General features: G+C 49.0%; 1 protein-coding gene across 1 annotated transcript in view; it reads right to left on the bottom strand.

Moving 5' to 3' along the window:
• The window catches only part of LOC134984888 (oocyte zinc finger protein XlCOF22-like), a 43,011-nt gene extending 28,530 nt beyond the window's left edge, over positions 1-14,481 (bottom strand). Inside the window, exon 1 of the mRNA XM_063950363.1 lies at positions 14,408-14,481. The gene's annotated coding sequence lies outside the window, so the exon portion shown is untranslated. The remainder of the gene's footprint in view (positions 1-14,407) is intronic.
• Between the last annotated feature and the right edge of the window lie 351 nt (positions 14,482-14,832).

Raw genomic sequence — 14,832 nt, 5'->3', positions numbered from 1 at the left:
TAGCGATTAACTTCGCAAAGAGTTTGACGTCTGTATTCAACAAAGCTATTGGTCTGTAATTTTGAACGGATGCGGGAGATTTACCCGGTTTAGGGATAGCTACTATCCTTGCTTCGAGCATCTCTTTCGGGAACCTCCCAGTTTCTGATGCCTCGTTAAAGACGGCCAATAACACTGGAGTCAAGTCTGCTTTATAAGTTTTGTAGAAATTAGATGGAAAACCATCTGGGCCAGGTGCTTTATCTCGTGGAAGACCATTAATAGCTGCCTCAAGTTCAGACATCGTCCAGGGGGAGCCAAGGGACAGGCAGGTCTCGGAGCTCAGTGTCGGCAGGGATACATTTTTTTAAAAATGACTGAATTTCAGCTTCAATGGGTTGGGTGGTATCGGGGTCTGACTGTAAGTTGTAGAGTCGGGAGTAATACTCTGCGAAAGTATCTGCTATTCTAAATGGGTCAGAGACTCTTGAACCTGTGGGAGAATAAATATAATGGATTCTGGCCTTAGCTCGCCTACCTCTCAGTTTCCTTGCCAAAAGACGCCCTGCCTTATTTCCAAATACATAGAATCTCTGATTTAGTCGAGCTAGGTTGCGTTGTACTTCCCGCAGAGAAAAAGTGTTCACTCTTTCCCTTGCGGCCAGCAAAAGCTTAACGGCAGTTCTATTATGTGGGTCAGCTTTATGTGTTATTTCTAGTTTTGCAACTTCGCTCTCGGCTTCTGCTCGTTCAGCAAGTTGTGAGCGTTTCAGCCGTGAAGCGGCCTGAATGGCGGCCCCCCGCATTACAGCCTTACAAGAGCACCAATTGTTAAAGACTGAAGTGTCTTCAGGTTTGTTAGTTTCTAAATAAACCCTTAGGATTTGTTGCATGGCAAGTGAAGCTTCTTGATGGCCTAACAAGAAATTTCCTAGTCTCCAAGGGCTCGGAGTGACTCTACGGGCCTCAAGCTTCCACACGACCTTAAGCGGAGAGTGGTCCGACCATGTCATTGGTAGTATGTTAATTTTTATAATGGCCGGTAGTGACCTACTATCAGTTAATACCAGATCGATTCTAGAATATGAGGAGTGGACATGCGAATAAAAGGAGTAATCCCTAACCGTAGGGTGTTTAGTTCTCCACGCATCGTAGAGTTCGTACTCTCCTAGTAGTTGTCGAAGCCCAAGGGTATTATTAGGGGAAGTTCTGGATTTAGCCGAGGGACTTCTGGTGGGGTGAGATCTATCAACAGAGGGGTCTACAACTAAATTAAAGTCCCCCAATAGCATGACTGCACCTTTAGCGTGCTTCTGTATCAGGGAGAATAGATTCCTACAAAAGGAGAGTTGACCAGAGTTGGGAGCATAGCAGGAGGCCAGGGTGACAACAGTATCTTCCAGCTTTCCGATTAATATTAAGTACCTTCCTTCGGGGTCTACGATTTGGGATTCTAGAGTAAATTGGCAATTATTAGAGATTAGTATAGCCACTCCGGCTTTTTTTACGGGCCCATTGGCCATATAGCAGGTAGGGAAGTGATTATCATAGAATCTAGGAGGGTCTAATTTCCTAAAGTGGGTTTCCTGGATGGCGACCACATTCGCCTTCATTTTATAGAAGGAGGATAAGGCCAGTTTACGTTTCTGTGGGGAATTCAATCCCTTAACGTTCAGTGATACCAAGTTAACCATAATAAACTAAGCAGGAGGCGGCTCGTTCGCTGAAACCCAGAAATGTGATTAAAAGGTACATGTGTGGGAAGAAAATAGTCATGGGGGGGGGGGGGGGGAGAAGACACAAAAGGAGACGTACTGAGGGGAACACAGAGGGAAAAGAGAGAGAAATATAGCACACAAAACAAGGAAAGTCAACTCCGTATAGAGACGAAGTCATAGTAAGGCGCCAAAACATACAGCGCCTCACCAAGCAAAGTTGGGAGGTTAGTGGCCAACCTACCCGCAATCAAGTAAACATAGTATTAGTAAATTGTATAATCAATCGCACATGGCATATAAACGGGGTGTCATTAGGAATGGAATGATGTGTTAGTTAGTAATGAGTCACAGGGTCCCGGAACTGGCACAGAGCAATACTGTAAATACAACAATAATAACAATAAGAGGGCTCAGCGAAGAGCATACAGACCAGTCCGGGAGCCCGTGAAACCATCACGACCTTTAAGGAGAAATAAGAAACAAAGAACAAGAGGATAAACAACAACCCTGCCGTACCTTAGTCTAAGGAATATAAAGCATGTATTAACCAGGCATATAACTTGTAATAAGCCCTGAGGTTAGTATAATCATACGTAAACAACGCTAATCTTATAAATGGATATCGATGGCAGGGAAAACCCTGCAGTGATAAGGGCCTATTCTCCAACCGTCGACCAGTCCGGCTGAAGTCAGCGGTCAGGAGAGTCGGGCCCCTGGTCTCCAGCTATATTCCATTTGTGAAGAAGTCTCAAACCGTCCTCGACCGAAGACACTGCTATAGTGGATCTTCTCTAGAAATCAATAGACGTGTGGGGAAACCCCATCTATATACGATTCCAGCTTTCCTAAGGGCCACGGTGACAGGCTGGAAGGAACGTCTCCTGGTGAGGGTGTAGTGCGATAAGTCTCCGAAAAGCTGAAGCCGGCCCATAGCACTCGCCGTATCTGAGGTAGGTCTAGCTGCTTTAAGTAGGGATTCCTGAATATGAAAGAAATGGACTCTCATCAAAACATCTCTCGACGCTCCTTCGGGAGCACTGCGGGCCTTCGGGACCCTATGAATACGGTCCAATATCAAGTCCGCAGATGAAGCGGAGGGTAGCAGCTTCTTGAATATTTCGATTGTATAGTCATGTAGGCTGCTATTAGAAACGGATTCTGGTACCCCTCGGAGCTTGAGATTATTTCTGCGTGAGCGGTCCTCCAGGTCCGCTACTTTGTCCCGCAGAGCCGCCACCTCCCCTTCAAGAGTATCATGGGAATCGATCAAAGTGTTATGAGATCCCACTACCTCCCCCATCTTGGTTTCCAAGTGTCCGGTCCTCTCACCTAACTCCTCAACGGACCGCTGGCAAGACTGCAACATAGTACGAAATTCGGACGCCACCTCATCCTTAAACTGGCGTAGCAATAGCTTCATGGTGCCCACCGTTAAGGCTTCGCTGTCTTCCAGGCGAGGAGAGGGGGGGGGGATCTTGGGATGAAGATAGAGCCATCATGGGCGATGAAGTTGTGGGCGGGAGATCTGACCCGGAGGCCAAAGATCCAGGGCCCTGAGGTTTATTTCGATATGGGGAAGGTTTGAAAAAGGCAACTTGAGAGATTGCTTTGGAGGCTTTATTCTTTCTTGGAGCCATCATGTAATACTTTGAGGGTTCCAGTATAAAGGAGAATTCTGTCTAAGGTCTAGGACGGCAGGGATCCTCTTACGCCATGTGCGTGTTTACATCAGCTAAAATGATTGCGGGGAGTGACGCTGAGGATTAATTGAAGAGGGGGTCTACATTCTATATGTGCCGGAGCTTGCACCACTACAAGGAGCCAACGATATCCCTTTCTCGTCAAATAGTGCCCCTGTACTGCAGGTGTGGGAGATGCCGTATATGGGCTACCACCAGGGGGCTCTGGTGCACTATGTAGTGGATGAGGGTCAGGCAGTGCTTATAGAATGCTGGCTTTGCCTGTAGAGGTATGAGGTGTTGAATGCACCCTATATTCCAGCTCCCAGCACACACACAGCACCCAGCTCCTCAGTTGTAACTGTGCAGTGCTGGGGAGAATCTGCAGGGACTCTATAGCTAGCCTTGCCTCCTCCAAGATGGCCGCCGCGCCACAGCTCAAACGGGCCTCACCTTCCTCCGCCGCCGTCCGCAAGTTCGAATGGGGGCCCTATACAGTCTCCTCAGCCCACGGTCAGGCGCCAAGGGTGGGGTGTCCTCCGCCAACGGTGTTCTCAGCCTCCGCTGCTCTCCGCCCGCCTCTCCCAAGATGGCCGCCGCCACCGGGTCTTCCACGAGCAGGGCCGCGGCTCGTCTCGGCGGCTAGTCCGTAACTCCTGGGGTTCTTCTTCGCCTCCGCTGCTGCTCCCAGTAAGGCTTCTCAGGCCGGGGGTACGTCTGTGTAGCCAGCTATTGCGGGCTGTAGCGCCCGGCGCGCACCGGAGTCCAGTCGGCTGGCCCTTAAATTTAGGTCCCGGCTTCACCCTGGGTGGAGGCCGCAATCCGCAAGTGCAGGAGAAGCCTGCACTCCGGCTCCGCAACTCTCCTCCTTACGCTGTGGGGGTCCTGCGGGTGTACTTTGGGCAAGATCCTAGGTATGTGGGCAACCAAAAGGGCTTTAATTAGGTAGATCGCAGCAGGAGCTCAGGCACCATACAACCACTCCAGAGTCCCGCTAGGCCACGCCCCCCAGCGCCCCCTTTTTTACATAGTATGGCAGACAGCGTCCTCCTTTTTACACATTGCGGCAGCCAGTCCCCCTTTTTACATATTATGGCAGACAGCGTCCCCCTTTTTTACACATTATGGCAGACAGCATCCCCTTTTTACACATTACGGCAGACAGCGTCCCCCTTTTTACACATTGCGGCAGCCAGTCCCCCTTTTTACACATTACGGCAGCCAGTCCCCCTTTTTACACATTGCGGCAGAAAAGATAGAGAGAGGGAGGGCGAGAGAGATACTTACCATCTCCCCGCTGGCAGTCAGGCTCCTCGTGGTGGCAGCTCCCTCAGTGCAGGCAGGGGAGGAGGAGGGAGGGGGACTGGAGCCGCAGCAGCGCTATGTAATTGGTAGTAGCACCGCTGCAGCAGTCCCCTCTCCTTCTGTAATTGCTGCTCAGCGCCGCTTTGAATGCTGGGATGGAGGAACCGCATCCCAGCATTCACAGCAGCGCCGGGCAGCCAATACGGAATACAAAAAACAGGTGTAAATTTGGTGCTTCAAACGGAGTGCTGCAAAAACCTCTAAGCCCACCTGTAGGGCAAAAATGTAGTTTAAGAAGAAAATGTGTGATTTTCGCGCAATCTCCTGTTGTGATAGGGTGAAGTCACTATGTAAGTGGATTCGATGAATATCAAGATAAATTCACAGTTTATAGTTCCAAGAAAATGCCCAAAAACGTAATTCCCTTATTCTTTCTGTTGAGTCATAGATTAAGGAAAAGCATTCGAGTTCAATATCAGGAATTACAAATGTTATAGGAATCAAAATAGTGGAAAAACAATGGAGAAGGAAATCAATAGAAAACAATCTTGCCACTACTGAAATGAGAGCCATATATGAGATGAAAACCCTCCATCCAAAAGGAATTAATACGGATTTTGAAATCAAATGGTTCCTATAGTTTCATTGGTCCGATATCCATACACCTTTTTGTGAAGCTGTTGTCCCATTAGAAGCAATACATCAAATTATTTTTGCATAGGTGGGAAGAAATCATCTCCCAGTACAATTAACCTAATTTCATTTAATAATTGATCCACTCCTATGAGAATTATTAATAACATGAGTGGTTTTAAACAAATCCTTTTTTTCTTCAGAAGTTTCTTTTCATATGGTTTTATTATGATATTGGGTATAATGAGAATGAATTCCCTCTGTTTAATAAGGAAGTGACAGCAGATACCCCTACACCCAGCACTTGCGTTCCATACTGATTTTAACACAAAACAGGAAGTGCGGGCCGTGGTTGGAACGCAAGCGCTGAGGTGGAATGCAAAGCGGAAGTCTGTATACGACACTTCCGCCGGGGATCGTAATAGGGTAGCACACTAAACACCGCAAGAGCGGTGAACCAGTATCAACTCCAAGACTGGGGGAAACTATTATACTGAACACATGGTTTCCTGGACTACATCCGGAGAGATACCGGAAGTAGTTGTTTTATCATTTTAGACTTATTTTTTAGGATATTAAAAAATCGTTTTTGTTTAATAAAAATTTTAATGGAATGTATACCTAATAGAGATAATTTGTATAGCAGTGTTTCTGTATTTTGAAATAATAATATGCATTAAGGAAATTCACTTCCTGGAGTGAATCCACCAATGAACTTTCAGTAAGGGGTATATATATACCCATAGTAATATCAGCCCAAACACCTTGATAAAGGCTCAGGGGAGCCGAAACGCGTTGGTGAACAGCATCTGCCGGGACAGCGACCCAGCTTTGGATTCTGAAGGTGGATTCTTATACCAGGGATTCACCACAGACATTATAAACACGAGACTTGGTGTGCTATATACACCTTATTTTAAGGTACGCTGCCAGCCATATGTTTTAATACCTTTGTTCTTTTATTAAAATTTAGTTACACTATTGCGGTTTCTCCTATTTCTTCTTTTCATACATTGGAGATGAAGAATTAACATCCCTCTGAACCAAAATTTAAGAAAGATTTGGAGAATCTATGACTCAACAGAAAGAATAAGGGAATTACGTTTTTGGGCATTTTCTTGGAACTACAAACTGTGAATTTATCTTGATATTCATCGAATCCACTTACATAGTGACTCCACCCTATCACAACAGGAGATTGCGCGAAAATCACACATTTTCTTCTTAAACGGAAGGAGAGGGGGCTGCTGCAGCGGCACAACTACCAATTACATAGCGCTGCTGCGGCTCCAGTCTCCCTCCCTCCACCTCCTTCTCCACTGCCCGGCGCTGCTCTCTCCTCTCCAGTGCGGCTTACGGCACACAGCAGAGGCTTGACTCATTACATGCCGCTGAGCCCTCAGGGCAACTGCGCTGTGTGCCAGGCACACACGTAATTACACTCCTGCTCCCCAAAACAGAGCTGTACATGTGGGTAAGCGTTGTCACTACCCGGCGGGGAATTGTTGGAGCGACTCTTTCTAAGGTGCGTATAAGACGCTTTTTAGAAAGATCTCTTAAGAAAAAATAAGAATTTACTTACAGATAAATCTATTTCTCGTAGTCCGTAGTGGATGCTGGGACTTCCGTAAGGACCATGGGGAATAGCGGCTCCGCAGGAGACTGGGCACAAAAGTAAAGCTTTAGGACTACCTGGTGTGCACTGGCTCCTCCCCCTATGACCCTCCTCCAAGCCTCAGTTAAGATACTGTGCCCGGACGAGCGTACACAATAAGGAAGGATTTATGAATCCCGGGTAAGACTCATACCAGCCACACCAATCACACCGTACAACTCGTGATATTATACCCAGTTAACAGCATGATAACAGAGGAGCCTCTGAATAGATGGCTCACAACAACAATAACCCGATTTAGTTAACAATAACTATGTACAAGTATTGCAGACAATCCGCACTTAGGATGGGCGCCCAGCATCCACTACGGACTACGAGAAATAGAATTATCGGTAAGTAAATTCTTATTTTCTCTGATGTCCTAGTAAGGACCATGGGGATTATACCAAAGCTCCCAAACGGGCGAGAGAGTGCGGATGACTCTGCAGCACCGAATGAGAGAACTCCAGGTCCTCCTCAGCCAGGGTATCAAATTTGTAGAATTTTGCAAACGTGTCTGCCCCTGACCAAGTAGCTGCTCGGCAAAGTTGTAAAGCCGAGACCCCTCGGGCAGCCGCCCAAGATGAGCCCACCTTCCTTGTGGAGTGGGCATTTACAGATTTTGGCTGTGGCAGGCCTGCCACAGAATGTGCAAGCTGAATTGTACTACAAATCCAACGAGCAATAGTCTGCTTAGAAGCAGGAGCACCCAGCTTGTTGGGTGCATACAGGATAAACAGCGAGTCAGATTTTCTGACTCCAGCCGTCCTGGAAACGTATATTTTCAGGGCCCTGACAACGTCCAGCAACTTGGAGTCCTCCAAGTCCCTAGTAGCCGCAGGTACCACAATAGGCTGGTTCAGGTGAAACGCTGAAACCACCTTAGGGAGAAATTGAGGACGAGTCCTCAATTCTGCCCTGTCCGTATGAAAAATCAGGTAAGGGCTTTTATAAGTTAAAGCCGCCAATTCTGACACGCGCCTGGCCGAAGCCAGGGCCAACAGCATGACCACTTTCCATGCGAGATATTTGAAATCCACAGATTTAAGCGGTTCAAACCAATGTGATTTTAGGAACCCCAAAACTACATTGAGATCCCAAGGTGCCACTGGAGGCACAAAAGGAGGCTGTATATTCAGCACACCCTTGACAAACGTCTGAACTTCAGGTACTGAAGCCAGTTCTTTTTGGAAGAAAATCGACAGGGCCGAAATCTGAACCTTAATGGATCCCAATTTGAGGCCCATAGACACTCCTGTTTGCAGGAAATGCAGGAATCGACCCAGTTGAAATTCCTCCGTCGGGGCCTTCCTGGCCTCACACCATGCAACATATTTTCGCCAAATGCGGTGATAATGCTTTGCGGTTACATCCTTCCTGGCTTTGATCAGGGTAGGGATGACTTCCTCCGGAATACCTTTTTCCTTCAGGAGACGGCGTTCAACCGCCATGCCGTCAACCACAGCCGCGGTAAGTCTTGGAACAGACAGGGTCCCTGCTGGAGCAGGTCCCGTCTTCGAGGTAGAGGCCATGGGTCCTCTGTGAGCATCTCTTGAAGTTCCGGGTACCAAGTCCTTCTTGGCCAATCCGGAGCCACGAGTATAGTTCTTACTCCTCTCCGTCTTATAATTCTCAATACCTTGGGTATGAGAGGCAGAGGAGGGAACACATAAACCGACTGGTACACCCACGGCGTCACCAGAGCGTCCACAGCTATCGCCTGAGGGTCCCTTAACCTGGCGCAATATCTTTTTAATTTTTTGTTGAGGCGGGACGCCATCATGTCCACCTTTAGTTGTTCCCAACGGTTTACAATCATGTGGAAGACTTCTGGGTGAAGTCCCCACTCTCTCGGGTGGAGGTCGTGCCTGCTGAGGAAGTCTGCTTCCCACTTGTCCACTCCCGGAATAAACACTGCTGACAGTGCTATTACATGATTTTCCGCCCATCGGAGAATCCTTGCAGCTTCTGCCATCGCCCTCCTGCTTCTTGTGCCGCCCTGTCTGTTTACGTGGGCGACCGCCGTGATGTTGTCTGACTGGATCAGCAACGGCTGGTTCTGAAACAGAGGTCTCGCTTGGCTTAGTGCGTTGTAAATGGCCCTTAGCTCCAGGATATTTATGTGAAGTGAAGCTTCCAGGTTTGACCATAGTCCCTGGAAATTTCTTCCCTGTGTGACTGACCCCCAGCCTCGAAGGCTGGCATCCGTGGTCACCAGGACCCAGTCCTGAATGCCGAATCTGCGGCCCTCTAAAAGATGAGCACTCTGCAGCCACCACAGTAGAGACACCCTTGTCTGTGGCGACAGGGTTATCCGCTGATGCATATGAAGATGCGATCCGGACCATTTGTCCAGCAGGTCCCACTGGAAAGTTCTTGCGTGGAATCTGCCGAATGGAATTGCTTCGTAAGAAGCCACCATTTTTCCCAGGACTCTTGTGCATTGATGCACTGATACCTGACCTGGTTTTAGGAGGTTTCTGACTAGATCGGATAACTCCCTGGCTTTCTCCTCTGGAAGAAATACCTTTTACTGGTCTGTGTCCAGAATCATCCCTAGGAACAGGAGACGTGTCGTCGGGATCAGCTGTGACTTTGGAATATTGAGAATCCAACCATGCTGTTGTAACACTTCTTGAGATAGTGCTACCCCCACTAACAACTGTTCCTTGGATCTCGCCCTTATCAGGAGATCGTCCAAGTATGGGATAATTAAAACTCCCTGTCTTCGAAGGAGTATCATCATTTCGGCCATTACCTTGGTAAAGACCCTCGGTGCCGTGGATAATCCAAATGGCAGCGTCTGGAACTGAGTGACAGTCCTGTACCACAATCCTGAGGTACCCTTGGTGAGAAGGGTAAATGGGGACATGTAGGTAAGCATCCTTGATGTCCAGTGATACCATATAATCCCCTTCCTCCAGGCTCGAGACAACCGCTCTCAGTGACTCCATCTTGAATTTGAACTTCTTTATGTAAGTGTTCAATGACTTCAGATTTAAAATGGGTCTCACCGAACCGTCCGGTTTCGGTACCACAAACATTGTGGAATAATACCCCTTTCCTTGTTGCAGGAGGGGTACCTTGGTTATCACCTGCTGGGAATACAGTTTGTGAATAGCCTCTAACACCGCCTCCCTGTCGGAGGGAGTTGTCGGTAAGGCAGATTTTAGGAAACGGCGGGGAGGAGACGTCTCGAATTCCAGCCTGTACCCCTGAGATACTACCTGAAGGATCCAGGGATCTATCTGTGAGCGAGCCCACTGTGTGCTGAAATTCTTTAGACGGGCCCCCACCGTACCTGAGTCCGCCTGTAGAGCCCCAGCGTCATGCTGAGGACTTGGCGGAGGCGGGGGAGGACTTCTGTTCCTGGGAACTGGCTGTTTGCTGCAGCTTTTTTCCTCTACCTTTGCCACGTGGCAGAAAGGAAGCGCCTTTTGCCCTCTTGCCTTTATGGGGCCGAAAGGACTGTGTATGATAATACGGTGCCTTCTTTTGCTGTGAAGTAACCTGGGGTAAAAATGTGGATTCCCCAGCTGTTGCCGTGGAAACCAGGTCCGACAGACCTGCCCCAAATAACTTCTCCCCGTTATAAGGCAACACTTCCATATGCCTTTTAGAATCGGCATCCCCTGACCACTGCCGAGTCCATAACCCTCTCCTGGCGGAAATGGACATAGCACTTACTCTTGATGCCAGCCGGCAAATATCCCTCTGTGCATCACGCATGTATAAAAGTGCATCCTTTATATGTTCTAAAGTCAGTAATATACTGTCCCTATCAAAGGTATCAATATTTTCTGTCAGGGAGTCTGACCATGCCGCCCCAGCACTGCACATCCAGGCTGAGGCGATCGCTGGTCGTAGTATAACACCAGTGTGTGTGTGTATATACACTTTAGGATAGTCTCCTGCTTTCTGTCAGCAGGTTCCTTAAGGGCGCCGTATCCGGAGACGGTAGTGCCACCTTCTTGGACAAGCGTGTGAGCGCTTTATCCACCCTAGGGGGTGTTTCCCAACGTGCCCTATCCTCTGGCGGGAAAGGGTACGCTGCCAATAACCTTTTAGAAATTATCAATTTTCTATCGGGAGAAGTCCACGCTTCATCACACACTTCATTTAATTCCTCAGATGCAGGAAAAACTACAGGCAGTTTTTTCTCACCAAACATAATACCCTTTTTAGTGGTAGCAGGGGTAATATCAGAAATGTGTAAAACATTTTTCATCGCCTCAATCATGTAACGTGTGGCCCTATTGGAAGTTACATTTGTCTAATCGTCGTCGACACTGGAGTCGGTATCCGTGTCAACGCCTGTATCTGCCATCTGAGGTAGCGGGCGTTTTAGAGCCCCTGATGGCCTTTGAGACGCCTGGACAGGCACAAGCTGAGTAGCCGGCTGTCCTATGTCTTCAAACTTCTTGTGTAAAGAGTTGACACTTTCACGTAATTCCTTCCATAAGTCCATCCACTCAGGTGTCGACCCCGTAGGGGGTGACATCACATTTACAGGCATTTTCTCCGCCTCCACATCATTTTCCTCTTCATACATGTCGACACAGCCGTACCGACACACAGCACACACACAGGGAATGCTCTGACTGAGGACAGGACCCCACCTAGCCCTTTGGAGAGACAGAGGGAGAGTATGCCAGCACACACCAGAGCGCTATATATATAGAGGGATATCACTATACAGAGTGTTTTCCCCTATAGCTGCTGTTATATTAAATACTGCACCTAAATAGTGCCCCCCCTCTCTTTTTTACCCTTTTCTGTAGTGCAGGACTGCAGGGGAGAGTCAGGAAGAAGTCCTTCCAGCGGAGCTGTGAGGGAAAATGGCGCCAGTGTGCTGAGGGAGATAGCCCCGCCCCCTTTTTGGCTGACTTTTCTCCCGCTTTTTTAGACAATCTGGCACGGGTTAATTTACACCCATATAGCCCTGAGGACTATATGTGGTGTATATTCGCCAGCCAAGGTGTTAATATTGCTGCTCAGGGTGCCCACCCCCCCAGCGCCCTGCACACGTCAGTGACCGCAGCGTGTGGTGTGCATGAGGAGCTATGGCGCACAGCTGCAGTGCTGTGCGCTACCTTGGTGAAGACTGATGTCTTCTGCCGCCGATTTTCTGGACCACTTCTTGCTTCTGGCTCTGTAAGGGGGCCGGCGGTGCGGCTCTGGGACCGGACTCCGAGGCTGGGCCTGTGTTCGATCCCTCTGGAGCTAATGGTGTCCAGTAGCCTAAGAAGCCCAAGCTGGCTGCAAGCAGGCAGGTTCGCTTCTTCTCCCCTTAGTCCCTCGTAGCAGTGAGCCTGTTGCCAGCAGATCTCACTGAAAATAAAAAACCTAATTCTAACTTTCTTTCTAGGAAGCTCAGGAGCAGTGGCGGAACAAGCAAGGGGTGGGCCCAGGTGCGACAAAATGCTTTGGGGCCCCCCCATCCAAGTCCACCCCAGGGGCAGTGCGCGCCGCAGGCGCGCGCAAATATACATAGTGGCGTGGCTTCGTAGGGAAGGGGTGTGGCCACAAAATAATACCAACACAGTAGTCTCCATTATTCAAATTACGCCGCACAGTAGCACCACTACACCAGGTAGAGACCCTTTAACACCTTACAGCGAACAGATTCCTCTTTTTACACATTACAGCAGACAGCGTGCCCTTTTTACACATTACGGCAGGCAGATTCCTCCTTTTTACACATAGCAGCAGGCAGATTCCCCATTTTTACACATAGCGTCAGGCAGTCCCCCTTTTTTACACATTACAGCAGGCAGATTCCCCATTTTTACACATAGCGTCGGGCAGATTACCCTTTTTACACATAACGGCAGACCGCGTGCCCTTGTTACACATTACGGCAGACAGCGTGCCCTTTTTACACATTACGGCAGACAGCGTGCCCTTGTTACACATTACGGCAGACCGCGTGCCCTTGTTACACATTACGGCAGACCGCGTGCCCTTGTTACACATTACGGCAGACAGCGTGCCCTTGTTACACATTACGGCAGACAGCGTGCCCTTGTTACACATTACGGCAGACAGCGTGCCCTTGTTACACATTACGGCAGACCGCGTGCCCTTGTTACACATTACGGCAGACAGCGTGCCCTTGTTACACATTACGGCAGACAGCGTGCCCTTGTTACACATTACGGCAGACAGCGTCCCCATATTTACACATTACGGCAGGCAGATTCCCCATTTTTACACATAGCGTCAGGCAGTCCCCCTTTTTTACACATTGCGTCGGGCAGATTACCCCTTTTTACACATTGCGGCAGGCAGTCCCCCCTTTTTACACATTGCGGCAGGCAGGCACAAGCAAGAAAGAAAGAAAGAAAAAAAGAAGAATTATACTTACCCTCTCCGCCTCAGGCTCCTCGGTGCAGCGTCAGAGACGATTCCCGGGCAGCAGAGGAGGTGGTGGACGGAGGTGGAGGAGAGAGCCGCAGCAGCGCTTTGTTACTGGTGGAGGCGCTGCTGCTGCTACCCCTCTGCTTCCCTATAGGCTGTTCTCGGAAGACAGCCTATAGGGAAGCAGAGGGGCAGCAGCAGCGCCTCCACCAGAAACAAAGCGCTGCTGCGGCTCCCTTCTCCGCCTCCCTCCTCCTCCTTCCCCGTCCGACGTCCGTGCCGCTGGTCCTCTCCTCTCATCTGCGGGCGGCTGTGCGCTGCGGGCAGCGGTTGCCCGCAGCGCACAGCGGCATGTAATGAGTCAGTTTGACTCATTACATGCTTGGGCCCCTGGACAGAGGCGGGCCCCAGTGCAGTGCACTGCCGGTAGTTCCGCCTCTGCTCAGGAGAGCCTCCTAGTGTGCACCCTTCTCGGCCGGGCACAAAAATCTAACTGAGGCTTGGAGGAGGGTCATAGGGGGAGGAGCCAGTGCACACCAGCTAGTCCTAAAGCTTTCTATTTGTGCCCAGTCTCCTGCGGAGCCGCTATTCCCCATGGTCCTTACGGAGTTCCCAGCATCCACTAGGACGTCAGAGAAATAATAACAACAGGACACCACAGGATGCTCCTCCTATATAATCATAATATTATTAATAATAATAATACACCACAGGCTACTCCTCCTGTAAAATAATAATATTAAGAGGACACCACAGGCTACTCCTCCTGTAAAATAATAATAATAATAAGACACCACTGGCTGCTCCCCATTATTATTTTTATTATTATTATACAGGAGGGCCTATGGTGTCCTGTTAATAAAAAAAACAACAACAGCACACCACAGACTGCTCAACCTGTAAAATAATAATAACAACAACAGGAAACCACAGGCTTCTCCCCCTGTATAATACTAACTGGACACCACAGGCTCCTCTTCCTGTATATTAATAATAACTAGACACCACAGGCTGCTCCCCCTGTATAATACTAACAGGACACCACAGGCTGCTCCCCCTGTATAGTAAGACGCCATTACCTGATCTCTACGGACAATGAGTCCTTTACGTGTGTGGAATGGAGGTACAGTGGCCGGAAGTAAGGAGGAAAGCACAGGCAGGAAGAAGGGCATGATTGGCACGGGCCGCTTCCTGGTGACTGGCCCCTCCCCTCCCACACCACGCTCACATTACTATACTATACTATATGACTATTACTATACATGTCCTCAGTGCAGGAAGCCGGCGGCCATTTTCTTGTAGACCAGTCCGGCAGCAGCAATAGGTTCCCTGGCCGTGTAGTGACGTCAGGAGCGGCGGCCATTTTCCCCTGGTCTGAGCTCCTTCTATCATTCCCACAAGGCAGCAGGAGCAGAGAGCAGCCATTGCTGTGTCTGGCAGCAGGTAATGATATTATTATTATTATTCTATAGGCTGAGCAGCTCTGGTGTCAGGTTCTGTACTA

This window comes from Pseudophryne corroboree (assembly GCF_028390025.1).
Source record: "Pseudophryne corroboree isolate aPseCor3 chromosome 3 unlocalized genomic scaffold, aPseCor3.hap2 SUPER_3_unloc_9, whole genome shotgun sequence".
Lineage (NCBI taxonomy): Eukaryota > Metazoa > Chordata > Amphibia > Anura > Myobatrachidae > Pseudophryne > Pseudophryne corroboree.
The sequence above is the reverse complement of the archived record's forward strand: the minus strand, read 5'-3'. Positions and strand labels throughout refer to the sequence as shown.